At 44.9% G+C, this 14,542-nt stretch overlaps 1 protein-coding gene across 1 annotated transcript in view; it reads left to right on the plus strand.

Moving 5' to 3' along the window:
* LOC139272625 (TNF receptor-associated factor 5-like) overlaps positions 1-14,542 on the plus strand; it is a 111,002-nt gene that overhangs the window by 6,688 nt on the left and 89,772 nt on the right. The gene's annotated exons all lie outside the window — the stretch shown is intronic.

The raw sequence follows: 14,542 nt of genomic DNA on the forward strand, positions 1-14,542 counted from the left end.
CCTTCTGAAAATCCAAATATACTACATCCACTGGTTCTCCCTTATCTATTCTTTCAGTTACATTCTCAAAAAACTCCAGTAGATTTATCAAACTTGATTTTCCTTTCATAAATCCATGTTGACTTTTTGTTTAATCCCGTTGATATTATCTAAGTGTGCCGTTATCAAATCCTCAATAATAGACTCCATCATTTCCCTACTACTGATGTCAGGTTAACTGGTCTATATCATTCTCGTAAATCTTTCCTGCAATTTCTCTAAGGCCTTCACATCCTTCCTAAACTGTGGTGCCCAGAATTGGACACAATACTCTAGTTGGGGCCGAACAAATGTTTTATACAGGTTCATCATATTTTCCACACTTGTGTACTCTATATCTCCATTTATGAAGCCCGGGATCCCTTAAGCCTTTTTAACTGCTTTCTCAACTTGCCCTGCCATATTCAATGATTTATGCACACATACCCCCAGGTCTCTCTGTTCGTGCACCCTTTAAGATTGTACCATTTAGTTTATGTGCCCTCTCTAATAAATCCCCTGGACCTGACGGCTTGCATCCTAGGGTCTTAAGAGAGGTAGCAGCAGGGATAGTGGATGCATTGGTTGTAATTTACCAAAATTACCTGGATTCTGGTGAGGTCCTAGCAGATTGGAAAACTGAAAATTTAACGCCACTATTTTTTAAAAAAAAGGAGGCAGATAAAAAGCAGGAAACTACAGACCTGTTAGCTTAACATCTGTGATTGGGAAAATGTTGGAGTCCATTATTAAAGAAGCAGTAGCAGGACATTTGGAAAAGCATAATTCAGTCAGGCAGAGTCGGCATGGATTTATGAAGGGGAAGTCATGTTTGACAAATTTGCTGGAATTCTTTGAGGATGTAACAAACAGGGTGGATAAAGGGGAACAAGTGGATGTGGTGTATTTGGACTTCCAGAACGCATTTGACAAGGTGCCACATAAAAGGTTACTGCACAAGATAAAAGTTCATGGGGTTGGGGGTAATATATCAGTATGGATAGAGGATTGGCTAACTAATGGGAAAAAAAGAGTCAGGATAAATGGTTCATTCTCTGGTTTGCAACCAGTAACTAGTGGGGTGCTGCAGTGATCAGTGGTGGCACCCCAAATATTTTCAATTTATATTAACGACTTGGATGAAGGGACCGAGTGTAATGTAGCCAAATTTGCTGACAATACAAAGATGGGAGGAAAAGCAATGTGTGAGGAGGACACACAAAATCTGCAAAAGGACATAACCAGGCTAAGTGAGTGGGCAAAAATTTGGCATATGGAGTATAATGTTGGAAAGTGTGAGATTATGCATTTTGGCAAAAAAAATCGAAGAGCAAATTATTATTTAAATGGAGAAAAATTGCAAAGTGCTGCAGTACAGTGGGACCTGGGGGTCCTGGTGCATGAAACACAAAAGGTTAGTATGCAGGTACAGCAAGTGATCAGAAAGGCCAATGGAATCTTGGCCTTTATTGCAAAGGGAATGGAGTATAAAAGCAGGGAAGTCTGGTTACAGTTATACAGGGTATTGGTGAGGCCACACCTGGAATACTGCGTGTCGATTTGGTTTCCATATTTAAGAAATGATATACTTGCTCTGGAGGCAGTTCAGAGAAGATTCACTAGGTTGATTATGGAGATGAGAGGGTTGACTTATGAGGAAAGGTTGAGTAGGTTGGGCCTCTACTCATTGGAATTCAGAAGAATGAGAGGTGATCTTATCGAAACGTATAAGATTATGAGGAGACTTGACAAGGTGGGTGCAGAAAGGTTGTTTCCACTGATAGGAGTGACTAGAACTAGGGGGCATAATCTGAGAATAAGGAGACGGCCATTTAACACTGAGATGAGGAGGAATTTCTTCTCTGAGGGTTGTAAATCTGTGGAATTCACTGCCTCGGGGAGCTGTGGAAGCTGGGTCATTGAATAGAAACATAGAAAATAGGTGCAGGAGTAGGCTATTCGGCCCTTCGAGCTTGCACCACCATTCAATAAGATCATGGCTGATCATTCACCTCAGTACCCCATTCTTGCTTTCTCTCCATACCCCTTGATCCCTTTAGCCATAAGGGCTTAATCTAACTCTCTCTTGATGCCAGTTCATTGGATATATTCAACAACTCTCTGTGGTAGAGAATTCCACAGGTTAACAACTCTCTGAGTGAAGAAGTTTCTCCTCATCTCAGTCCTAAACGGCTTACCCCTTACCCTTAGATTGTGTCCCCTGGTTCTGGACTTCCCCAACATTGGGAACATTCTTCCTGCATCTAACCTGTCCAGTCCCGTCAGAATTTTATATATTTCTATGAGATGCCCTCTTGTCCTTCTAAACTCCAGTGAATACAGGCCCAGACGATCCAGTCTCTCCTCATATGTCAGTCCTACCATCCCGGGAATCAGTCTGGTGAACCTTCGCTGCACTCCCTCAATAGCAAGAACGTCCTTCCTCAGATTAGGGGACCAAAACTGAACACAATATTTCAGGTGAGGCCTCACCAAGGCCCTGTACAACTGCAGTAAGACCTCCCTGCTCCTATGCTCAAATCCCCTAACTATGAAGGCCAATATACCATTTGCCTTCTTCACCGCCTGCTGTACCTGCATGCCAACTTTCAATGACTGAGGTACCATGACACCCAGGTCTCGTTGCACCTCCCCTTTTCCTAATCTGCCGTCATTCAGATAATATTCTGTCTTCGTGTTTTTGCCACCAAAGTGGATAACCTCACATTTATCCACATTATACTGCCATGCACTTGCCTACTCACCTAACCTGTCAAAGTCACCCTGCAGCCTCTTAGCATCCTCCTCACAGCTCACACCGCCACCCAGCTTGGTGTCAATTGAAAACTTGGAGATATTACACTCAATTCCTTCATCTAAATCATTGATGTATATTGTAAATAGCTGGGGTCCCAGCACTGAACCTTGCGGCACCCCACTACACAATGCCTGCCATTCTGAAAAGGGCCCATTTATCCCGACTCTCTGCTTCCTGTCTGCCAACCAGTTCTCTATCCACATCAATACATTACCCCCAATACCATGTGCTTTAATTTTGCACACCAATCTCTTGGGTGGGACCTTGTCAAAAGCCAAATACACCACATCCACTGGTTCTCCCTTGTCCACTCTACTAGTTACATCCTCAAAAAATTCCAGAAGATTTGTCAAGCATGATTTCCCTTTCATAAATCCATGCTGACTTGGACCGACTCTGTCACTGCTTTCCAAATGTGCTGCTATTTCATCTTTAATAATTGAATCCAACATTTTCCCCACTACTCATGTCAGGCTAACCAGTCTATAATTCCCCGTTTTCCCTCTCCCTCCTTTCTTAAAAAGTGGTGTAATCCTCCAGACGATAGGATCTGATCCAGAGTCGATGGACTGTCGGAAAATGATCACCAATGCATCCACTATTTCTATGGTCACTTCCTTAAGTACTCTGGGATGCAGACTATCAGGCCCTGGGGATTTATCAGCTTTCAACCCATCAATTTCCCTAACACAATTCCTGACTAATAAGGATTTCTTTCAGTTCCTCCTTCTCACTGGACCCTCGGCCCCTAGTATTTCCGGGAGGTTATTTGTGTCTTCCTTCCTGAAGACAGAACCAAAGTGTTTGTTCAACTGGTCTGCCATTTCTTTGTTCCCCATTATAAATTCACCTGATTCTGACTGCAAGGGACCTATGTTTGTCTTCACTAATCTTTTTCTCTTCACATATCTATCGAAGCTTTTGCAGTCAGTTTTTATGTTCCCAGCAATCTTCCTCTCATACTCTATTTTCCCCCTCCTAATTAAACCCTTTGTCCTCCTCTGCTGAATTCTAAATTTTTCCCAGTCCTCAGGTTTGCTGCTTTTTCTGGCCAATTTATATGCCTCTTCCTTGGATTTAACACTATCCTTAATTTCCCTTGTTAACCACAGTTGAGCCACCTTCCCCGTTTTACTTTTACTCCAGACAAGGATGTACAATTGTTGAAGTTCATCCATGTGATCTTTAAATGTTTGCCATTGCCTATCCTCCATAAATTTAAGATGGAGATAGACAGTTTCTTAATCGATAAGGGGATAAGGGATTATGGGGAGTGGGCAGGGAAGTGGACCTGAGTCCATGATCGGATCAGCCATGATCGTGTTAAATGGTGGAGCAGGCTCGAGGGGCTGTATGACCTACTCCTGCTCCTATTTCTTATGTTCTTATCTTCTCTCCTCATTTTTTTTAACCAAAATGCATCACTTCTAAATTTTCTGCGTTAAACTTCATCTGTACATTTCACCAGCCTGTCTATGACCTCTTGAAGTCTATCACTATCCTCCTCACTATTCACTTTTCTTCCAAGTTTTGTGTCATCTGCAAATTTTGAAATTGTGCCCTGCACACCCACATCCAAGTCATTAATATATATCAAGAAAAGCAATGGCCCTAGAAGCGACCCCTGGGAACACCACTGTGTACCTTCCTCCAGTTCCAAAAAACAACTGTTCACCTCTGTTTCCTGTCACTTAGCCAATTTCATATCCAGGCTGCCACTGCCCTTTTTATTCATGGGCTTCAATTTTGCTGGAAAGCCTGTACGTGGCACTTTGTCGAACATCTTTTCGAAATCCATGTACAATACGTCAACCGCATTACCCTCATCAGCCCTCTCTGTTACCTCATCAAAAAACTCAATCAAATTGATGCTAGTCAGAGTAGGGATCGCAGGATAGCTCAGATGAATACGTGGCTTGAGCAGTGGTGCAGCAGGGAGGGATTCAAATTCCTGGGGCATTGGAACCGGTTCTGGGGGAGGTGGGGCCAGTACAAACCGGACGGTCTGCACCTGGGCAGGACCGGAACCAATGTCCGAGGGGGAGTGTTTGCTAGTGCTGTTGGGGAGGAGTTAAACTAATATGGCAGGGGGATGGGAACTAATGCAGGGAGACAGAGGGAAACAAAATGGAGACAAAAGCAAAAGATAGAAAGGAGATGAGTAAAAGTGGAGGGCAGAGAAACCCAAGGCAAAAAACAAAAAGGGCCACTGTACAGCAAAATTCTAAACGGTCAAAGTGTAATAAAAGGGCAAGCATGAAAGCTCGGTGCCTCAATGCAAGGAGTATTCGGAACCCAGGAGAGGACTCTGAACTAGTTAGAGTGGGTGAGAGCTCAGATGAACTGGACCCCAAAAAAGAATGCAAAAGGCAGGAGGCAACAGAGCAGAGTAGCACTGGGGTAAGCGTAAACCACAAGGTGATAGGAAGAGACAATATGTATGAATATAAAAGGGCTGCAGGAGGGGTCAAAACTAAAAATCATGGTTTAAAAACTAGTATTAAAACACTCTACCTAAACGCACGCAGCATTCGAAATAAAGTAAATGAGTTGACGGCTCAAATCATTGCAAATGGGTATGATTTGGTGGCCATTACAGAAACGTGGTTGCAGGGTGGTCAAGACTGGGAATTAAACATACACGGGTATCTGACAATTCGGAAAGATAGACAAGAAGGAAAAGGAGGTGGGGTAGCTCTGTTAATAAAGGATGATATCAGGACAGTTGTGAGAGACGATATTGGCTCTAATGAACAAAATGTTGAATCATTTGTGGGTGGAGATTAGAGATAGTAAGGGGAAAAAGTCACTGGTGAGCGTAGTTTACAGGCCCCCAAATAATAACTTCACGGTGGGGCGGGCAATAATCAAGGGAATAATGGAGGCATGTGAAAAAGGAACGGCAGTAATCATGGGGGATTTTAACCTACATATTGATTGGTCAAATCAAATCGCACAGGGTAGCCTTGAGGAGGAATTCATAGAATGCATACGGGATTGTTTCTTAGAACAGTATGTTACAGAACCTACAAGGGAGCAAGCTATCTTAGATCTGGTCCTGTGTAATGAACAGGAATAATAAACGATCTCCTAGTAAAAGATCCTCTAGGAATGAGTGATCACAGTATGGTTGAATTTGTAATACAGATTGAGGGTGAGGAAGTAGTGTCTCAAACGAGCATACTATGCTTAAACAAAGGGGACTACAGTGGGATGAGGGCAGAGTTGGCTAAAGTAGACTGGAAACACAGACTAAACTGTGGCACAATTGAGGAACAGTGGAGGACTTTTAAGGAGCTCTTTCATAGTGCTCAATAAAAATATAGTCCAGTGAAAAAGAAGGGCGGTAAGAGAAGGGATAACCAGCCGTGGATAACCACGGAAATAAAGGAGAGTATCAAATTAAAAACCAATGCGTATAAGGTGGCCAAGGTTAGTGGGAAACTAGCAGATTGGGAAAATTTTAAATGACAGCAAAGAATGACTAAGAAAGCAATAAATTAAGAAAAGATAGATTACGAAGGTAAACTTGTGCAAAACATAAAAACAAATAGTAAAAGCTTTTACAGATATATAAAACGGAAAAGAGTGTCTAAAGTAAATGTTGGTCCCTTAGAAGATGAGAAGGGGGATTTAATAATGGGAAATGTGGAAATGGCTGAGACCTTAAACAATTATTTTGCTTCGGTCTTCACAGTGGAAGACACAAAAACCATGCCAAAAATTGCTGGTCACGGGACTGTGGGAAGGGAGGACCTTGAGATAATCACTATCACTAGGGGGGTAGTGCTGGACAGGCTAATGGGACTCAAGGTAGACAAGTTCCCTGGTCCTGTTGAAATGTATCCTAGGGTATTAAAAGAGATGGCGGAAGTTATAGCAGATGCATTCGTTATAATCTACCAAAATTCTCTGGACTCTGGGGAGGTACCAGCGAATTGGAAAGCAGCTAATGTAACGCCTCTGTTTAAAAAAAAAAGGGGGCAGACAAAAGGCAGGTAACTATAGGCTGGTTAGTTTAACATCTGTCGTGGGGAAAATGCTTGAAGCTATCATTAAGGAAGAAAAAGCGGGACATCTAGATAGGAATAGTGCAATCAAGCAGACGCAACATGGATTCATGAAGGGGAAATCATGTTTAACTAATTTACTGGAATTCTTTGAGGATATAATGAGCATGGTGGATAGAGGTGTACCGATGGATGTGGTGTATTTAGATTTCCAAAAGGCATTCGATAAGGTGCCACACAAAAGGTTACTGCAGAAGATAAAGGTCAGAGGAAATGTATTAGCATGGATAGAGAATTGGCTAGCTAACAGAAAGCAGAGAGTCGGGATAAATGGGTCCTTTACAGGTTGGAAATTGGTGGTTAGTGGTGTGCCACAGGGATCGGTGCTGGGACCACAACTGTTTACAATATACATAAATGACCTGGAAGAGGGGACAGAGTGTAGTGTAACAAAATTTGCGGATGACACAAAGATTAGTGGGAAAGCGGGTTGTGTAGAGGACACAGAGGCTACAAAGAGATTTAGATAACTTAAGCGAATGGGCTAAGGTTTGGCAGATGGAATACAATGTCGGAAAATGTGAGGTCATCCACTTTGGGAAAAAAAAACAGTAAAAGGGAATATTATTTGAATGGGGAGAAATTACAACATGCTGCGATGCAGAGGGACCTGAGGGTCCTTGTGCATGAATCCCAAAAAGTTAGTTTGCAGGTGCAGCAGGTAATCAGGAAGGCGAATGGAATGTTGGCCTTCATTGCGAGAGGGATGGAGTACAAAAGCAGGGAGGTCCTGCTGCAACTGTATAGGGTATTGGTGAGACCGCACCTGGTGTACTGCGTGCAGTTTTGGTCACCTTTCTTAAGGAAGGATATACTAGCTTTGGAGGGGGTACAGAGACGATTCACGATTCCGGAGACGAGGGGGTTACCTTATGATGATAGATTAAGTACACTGGGTCTTTACTCGTTGGAGTTCAGAAGGATGAGGGGTGATCTTATAGAAACATTTAAAATAATGAAAGGGATAGACAAGATAGAGGCAGAGAGGTTGTTTCCACTGGTCGGGGAGAGTAGAACTTGGGGGCACAGCCTCAAAATACGGGGGAGCCAATTTAAAACCGAGTTGAGAAGGAATTTCTTCTCCCAGAGGGTTGTGAATCTGTGGAATTCTCTGCCCAAGGAAGCAGTTGAGGCTAGCTCATTGAATGTATTCAAATCACAGATAGATAGATTTTTAACCAATAAGGGAATTAAGGGTTACGGGGAGCGGGCGGGTAAGTGGAGCTGAGTCCACGGCCAGATCAGCCATGATCTTGTTGAATGGCGGAGCAGGCTCGAGGGGCGAGATGGCCTACTCCTGTTCTTAATTCTTATGTTCTTATGTTAAACAAGATTTGCCTTTAATCCTGCTGGCTTTCCCTAATTAATCCAGCTCTATCCAAGTGACTGTTAATTTTATCCCTGATAACTGTTTCTATAGGTTCCTCACTACCAAAGTTAAACTGACTGGCCGATAGTTGCTGGGTTTATCTTTACTCCCTTTTTTGAACAATGATGTAACATTTACAATTCTCCAGTCCTCTGGCGCCATCCCCACATCTATGGAGGATTAGAATATTATGACCAGTATCTCCATGATTTCCACCCTCAATTCCCTCAGCATCCTAGGATGCATCACATCTACTCCTGGTGATTTACCTACTTTAAGTACAGCCAGCCTTTCTAATAGCTCATCAATTTTTATCATATCCAATGTCTCCACTATCTCCTCCTTTACTATGTCTATGGCAGCATCCTCTTCCTTGGTGAAAAAAGATACAAATTACTCATTTAGTACCTCAGCCATACCCTCTGCCTCCATGCATAGGTCTCCTTTTTGGTCCCTATTCGGTTCCACCCCTCCTGAATAATGATTACTTCACAAGATTACAAGATTGTCAGTGCATACGACCCAACACTCGATGCAACAGATGAGATCAAAGAGGGTTTTTACTCCAACCTCAAAAAATCCCTGTCCCACGTCCCCGCAGACGACAAACTGATCCTCCTCGGTGACTTCAGTGCCAGGGTTGGCAAGGACACAGCCCTCTGGGGGGGCGTGATTGACAGAGAGGGGTTAGGGAAAGCCAACTCCAGTGGTACCCTACTCCTGACAAAATGTCTAGAGCATGAACTTTTCATTACCAAAACCTTGTTCCACCAGAGGGACAAATACAAGGCATCGTGGCAACACCCTCGCTCCAAACACTGTCACCTGCTCGACTATTTCATCATCCAAGCCAGGGATCGCAAGAATGTGCGCATCACCCGCACCATGATAGGAGTTGACGACTGCTGGATGGACCACTGTCTAATCCGATCCATCATTGACATCAACATAGCCCCAAAGCGGAGGGGGCAGCAGAAGCAGTGCTGCAAAAAAGTCAATGCCGGGGCACTTAAAGACCCAACTAAGAGAGCCCTATACAGTCAGCGCTTTACAGCTAACCTGGTGTGCCTTGATGACCCTGAGACGCAGAATGCCCACAACCCTTGGTCTGCCCTCCAGGCCTCCATAACCAATGCCTGAAAGAGACGCTCGGTCACTCCACCAGGAAACACCAGGACTGGTTTGATGAGAATGATCAGGAGATTCAAGAGCTAATAGATCGCAAGCGCAGGGCATTTCTGAGCCTTAAGCAACAACCCAACTCTGGAGCAGCAAAGCAGCATTACAGATGGCTCATAGCTGAAGTCCAACAAAAAACTCAAAACCTAAAGAACAGGTAATGAATGGAGAAAGCACAGGAGATACAGCAGCTGGCCAACAGCCATGATGTGCGAGGATTCTTCATCGTAGTCAAGGCCACCTACGGTCCAAACTCCCAAGGCCCCATCACACTGCTGGTCAAGAACGGGGAAACACTCATCAAGGACACTGAGGCAGTCAGGGCCCGATGGCAGGAGCACTTCGAAGATCTCCTCAATTGCGAACAATAAGGCTTTGGGAGCGGATGGAATCCCTGCTGAGGCACTGAAGTATGGCGGAGAGGCACTGTTGGCGCGAATACATGATGTCATCTCTCTCATCTGGAGACAGGAGAACATGCTGGGAGATCTCAGATGCAGTGATCGTGACCATCTTTAAAAAAGGGGACAAGTCCGACTGCAGCAACTACAGAGGAATCTCCCTGTTATCAGCCACTGGGAAAGTCGTCGCGAGTCCTGCTCAACCATCTTCTCCCTGTGGCCGAGGAGCTCCTCCCAGAGTCACAGTGCGGATTTCATCCCCTACGGGACACAATGGACATCATCTTTGCAGTGCGATAGCTGCAGGAAAAATGCAGGGAACAGCACCAGCCTTTATACATGGCTGCCTTCGACCTTACAAAGGCCTTTGACACTGTCAACCACGAGGGTCTATGGAGCGTCCTCCTCCGTTTTGGATACCCCCAAAAATTAGTCAGCATCCTCCGCCTGCTCCACTACAACATGCAGACCGTGATCCTTACCAACGGGTCCATTACAGACCTATTCCACGTCCGGACCGGGGTCCAACAGAGCTGCGTCATCGCCCCAACCCTCTTCTCAATCTTCCTCACTGCCATGCTCCACCTCACAGTCAACAAGCTCCCCGCTGGAGTGGAACTAAACTACAGAACCAGTGGGAACCTGTTCAACCTTCGCCGTCTCCAGGCCAGGTCCAAGACCACCCCAACCTCTGTCGTCGAGCTACAGTATGTGGACGACGCCCGTGTCTGCGCACATACAGAGGCTGAACTCCAGGACACAGTTAACATATTTACTGAAGCGTACGAAAGGATGGGCCTTACACTAAACATTCGTAAGACAAAGGTCCTCCACCAGCCTGTCCTCGCTGCACAGCACTGCCCCTCAGTCATCAAGATTCACGGCGCGGTCCTGGACAACGTAGACCATTTCCCATACCTCCGAAGCCTCTTATCAACAAGAGCAGACATTGATGACGAGATTCAACACCACCTCCAGTGCGCCAGCGCAGCCTTCGGCCGCCTGAGGAAAAGAGTGTTCGAAGACCAAGCCCTCAAATCTGCCACCAAGCTCATGGTCTACAGTGTTGTAGTAATACCCGCACTCCTGTATGACTCAGAGACATGGACCATGTACAGTAGACACTTCAAGTCGCTGGAGAAATACCACCAATGATGTCTCCGCAAGATCCTACAAATCCCTTGGGAGGACAAACGCACCAACATTAGCGTCCTCGACCAGGCCAACATCCCCAGCATTGAAGCACTGATCACACTTGATCAGCTCTGCTGAGCAGACCACATTGTCCGCATGCCAGACACGAGTCTCCCAAAGCAAGCGTTCTACTCGGAACTCCTTCATGGCAAACGAGCCAAAGGTGGGCAGAGGAAACGTTACAAGGACGCCCTCAAAGCCTCCCTGATAAAGTGCAACATCCCCACTGACACCTGGGAGTCCCTGGCCAAAGGCTGCCTTAAGTGGAGAAAGTGCATCCGGGAGGGCGCTGAGCACCTCGAGTCTCATCGCCGAAAGCAAGCAGAAATCGAGCGCAGGCAGCGGAAAGCGCGTGCAGCAAACCTGTCCCACCTACCCTTTCCCTCAACGACTATCTGTCTCACCTGTGACAGGGACTGTGGTTCTCATATTGGACTGTTCAGCCACCTTAGGACTCATATATTTTAAGAGTGGAAACAAGTCTTCCTCGATTCCGAGGGACTGCCTATGATGATGATGATGATGTTGATGGTGATGATGACTGCACAAGATTACACGATTAGTTCTGTGGAAGAGGGCACTTCCGACCATTTGATCTTATCCTTGCAAATACTTCTAACTACCCTGGTGTGTTAGTGCACGTTATTCTGCACTAACAAACATGCCACCACGGTGGGCTGATATTCTAATCTATACTCACAGCACACAGAAATCATAAACATAGATCATAGTTAGAATACTGAGAGATTTATGAATACCATATTTAACCTAACAGTGACAACTCATCCCAACAAATATTCTATTCAACAAAACCCTCTCGAGTATCCTCTATTGGAGTTGAGGTACAAGATCAGCCATGATCTTATTGTATTTCTTGTGTTCTTTTTGAAGAGTTTTTTTTTGCACCATAGCAACTTAAATTAAACCTGTCGTTGAACATTATTTTTTTCAGTGAGGTACGCACAAATTAAGTCAGGCTGATTGAACCTGTGAGAGCTGCTGTCACTCATTTGGAGTGACACACATTTTGTTTGTTAATAGTAATGTGTTTATTCATGCAGCCTATTTTGATGTATCATTCTGAAATATAGATAAAATGCATGTGTTTAAATTGGTTTGCAGTGTTGCTGATTCCTTCCTATTAATTTGGCCGCTGTTGACCGATGTCAGTGTGTATGGTCCCTCCTGCACTGAGGAGCAGCAGCACGGTCTGGTTGGTGGCCTCGGTCCGAGAGCTGCAACCGCTGCTGTTTGGGAGGGGATCGAGCCCTTCTGCTGACGCTGCCGGAGTGCAGCGGATGTGGTGGAGCTGCGGCGAGTGCTGCTGCTTCCTGGGAACGGGCGGAAAGTGCGGGGATTTCCGATGATCTGGCGCCTCAGTCTCCGGCTGCTGGTGAACATCCAGTCGTAGAGGCAAGCACCCGGTTCTTACCCCGCCTCCCCTGCAGGTCTCCGCTAATTTCATTCCATTTTGGCCTACAAAATAAACACATGTTTCCATTGTGAGGAGGAGGAGAGCAAACGAAATCTAAAACAAGGAAAGCCCTTTTGAGTTAAGCCTGTAAAAAATGCACTCGGATCTTTCATATTGCTTCAGGCAGAACTTAGAAACCGAAAACGCATTTATCTGTTTAACTAATATTTACTGGGAAGTGGTACAAGGGGAAAAAAATCAGGCTTGAAGAAAATATGAACAATTACTTTTTCTTTTAAAAATGTGATTGTTTATGTAAATCTGTTTCACTGATCACTTCAGGAATATAACAGTCAGTCTTGGGGGAAAGATGTGTGTCAGCGAAAGATGTTTGAATTGGTTTACAGCATTGTTCCGATGATCTGACACTGACATTTATGTTTCTACAGTAATACTAGAGATACAGCGGGACACAGCAAAAACCCTTTGACATATTAATGTTTTAGGGCTTTTTAATATATTTTTTTAACTGGAGTGGAGTTTCCACTCGGGGCGCTATCAACAAAATACGGCCAGAATGCACTTTGTTTTGAGGTATCTAAATCAATGAGGAAGGATGTTTAGTTATTGTGATTGACTTTCAGAAAGGATTAGGTGCTTAAAGAAGTTTAAGGCTCATGGATTTCCTAATACAATCAAGTGCCTCCTCTTTAGGAATGACACTGTTACAATTCTGGGAGTCTGGTTGGTCCACCTAAACTGACTTTTTAAAAAAAAATTGACCAAACCGATTAACATTATGCGTTGTTGTTTTAATTAAACCCCCAGGGCACATCTCGAGGAGGCATATTTAATCTCTTGGTTTCCTGGCCAACATTTGTCTCTGAACCAACACCACTAAACAAATTAAATCAAAGAGGTAAACTCAGGAGGAAACCACTGGACTTCAGTACAATGGAAAAACCAGCAACATTATATAGAGAGGGGTGCTGTGATCGTGGTCAGCTCGATCACTCAAAATAATTGCTCCAGGCCAGCAGAAGAAAGCAAGCCCAATAATAGCAGTTATGTATGGAGAAAGAGTCAGTGTGACCTTAGTCTTTTTATTGCAGTTCTCCAGAGCGCCTCGCCAACCTGTGAGGCCTCCTTAAATACCTGTGCTCTCTCAATAACACCACCCCCCCCCCCCCACCAAAGTAAATAGTGTGAGTCGATCTGGGGCCCTTCTTGCCCTGGTTGATCGTCTTGGTGTGAAAGCTGGTATTGTTGAATCATTTGTTGGGCCCTCGCTGGGCTGCTGTGCAGCTGGCCTTGCTGGGCTGCCTCGTGTGTTGGATCCTGCTGGGCTGCTGTGGATGATGGGTTCTGCTTCATGGTTGGTTGCTGCTGGTGTGTATGTTGGGGGTCATTAAAGGTAGGGTCCAAGGTGGGTTGCTCAGGATAGTCCGTAAATCTGAGTTTGATTTGGTCCAGGTGTTTCCAGTGAATGAGTCCATTTGAAAGTTTGACCCGAAACACCCTGCTCCCCTCTTTGACCATGACAGTGCCGGGAAGCCACTTGGGACATTATCCATAATTCAATACAAATACAGGATCATTGATTTCAATCTCGCATGACACACTTGCGCTATCGGTATGTACTTTGTTGAAGCCGCCTGCTCTCTACCTGTTCACGTAGATTAGGGTGAACTAACGAGAGCCTTGTCTTAAGTGCTCTTTTCATGAGCAGTTCAGCAGGTGGGATCCCAGTGAGCGAGTGGGGTCTCGTGCAATAGCTAAGCAGGACTCAGGATAGGTGAGTCTGCAGCGAGCCTTCAGTTACCCTCTTCAAGCCTTGCTTGATGGTTTGCACATCTCTCTCTGCCTGACCATTGGACGCTGGTTTAAACGGGGCAGATATGACATGTTTGATCCCGTTACAGGTCATGAATTCTTTGAACTCAGCACTTGTAAAACTTGGGCCGTTGTCGCTCACCAGGACATCAGGTAAGCCGTGAGCGGCAAACATGGCCCGCAGGCTTTCAGTAGTGGCAGCGGACGTGCTAGCCGACATTATCTCACATTCAATCCACTTGGAAT

The sequence above is a fragment of the Pristiophorus japonicus genome, chromosome 9 (genome assembly GCF_044704955.1).
Source record: "Pristiophorus japonicus isolate sPriJap1 chromosome 9, sPriJap1.hap1, whole genome shotgun sequence".
NCBI lineage: Eukaryota > Metazoa > Chordata > Chondrichthyes > Pristiophoridae > Pristiophorus > Pristiophorus japonicus.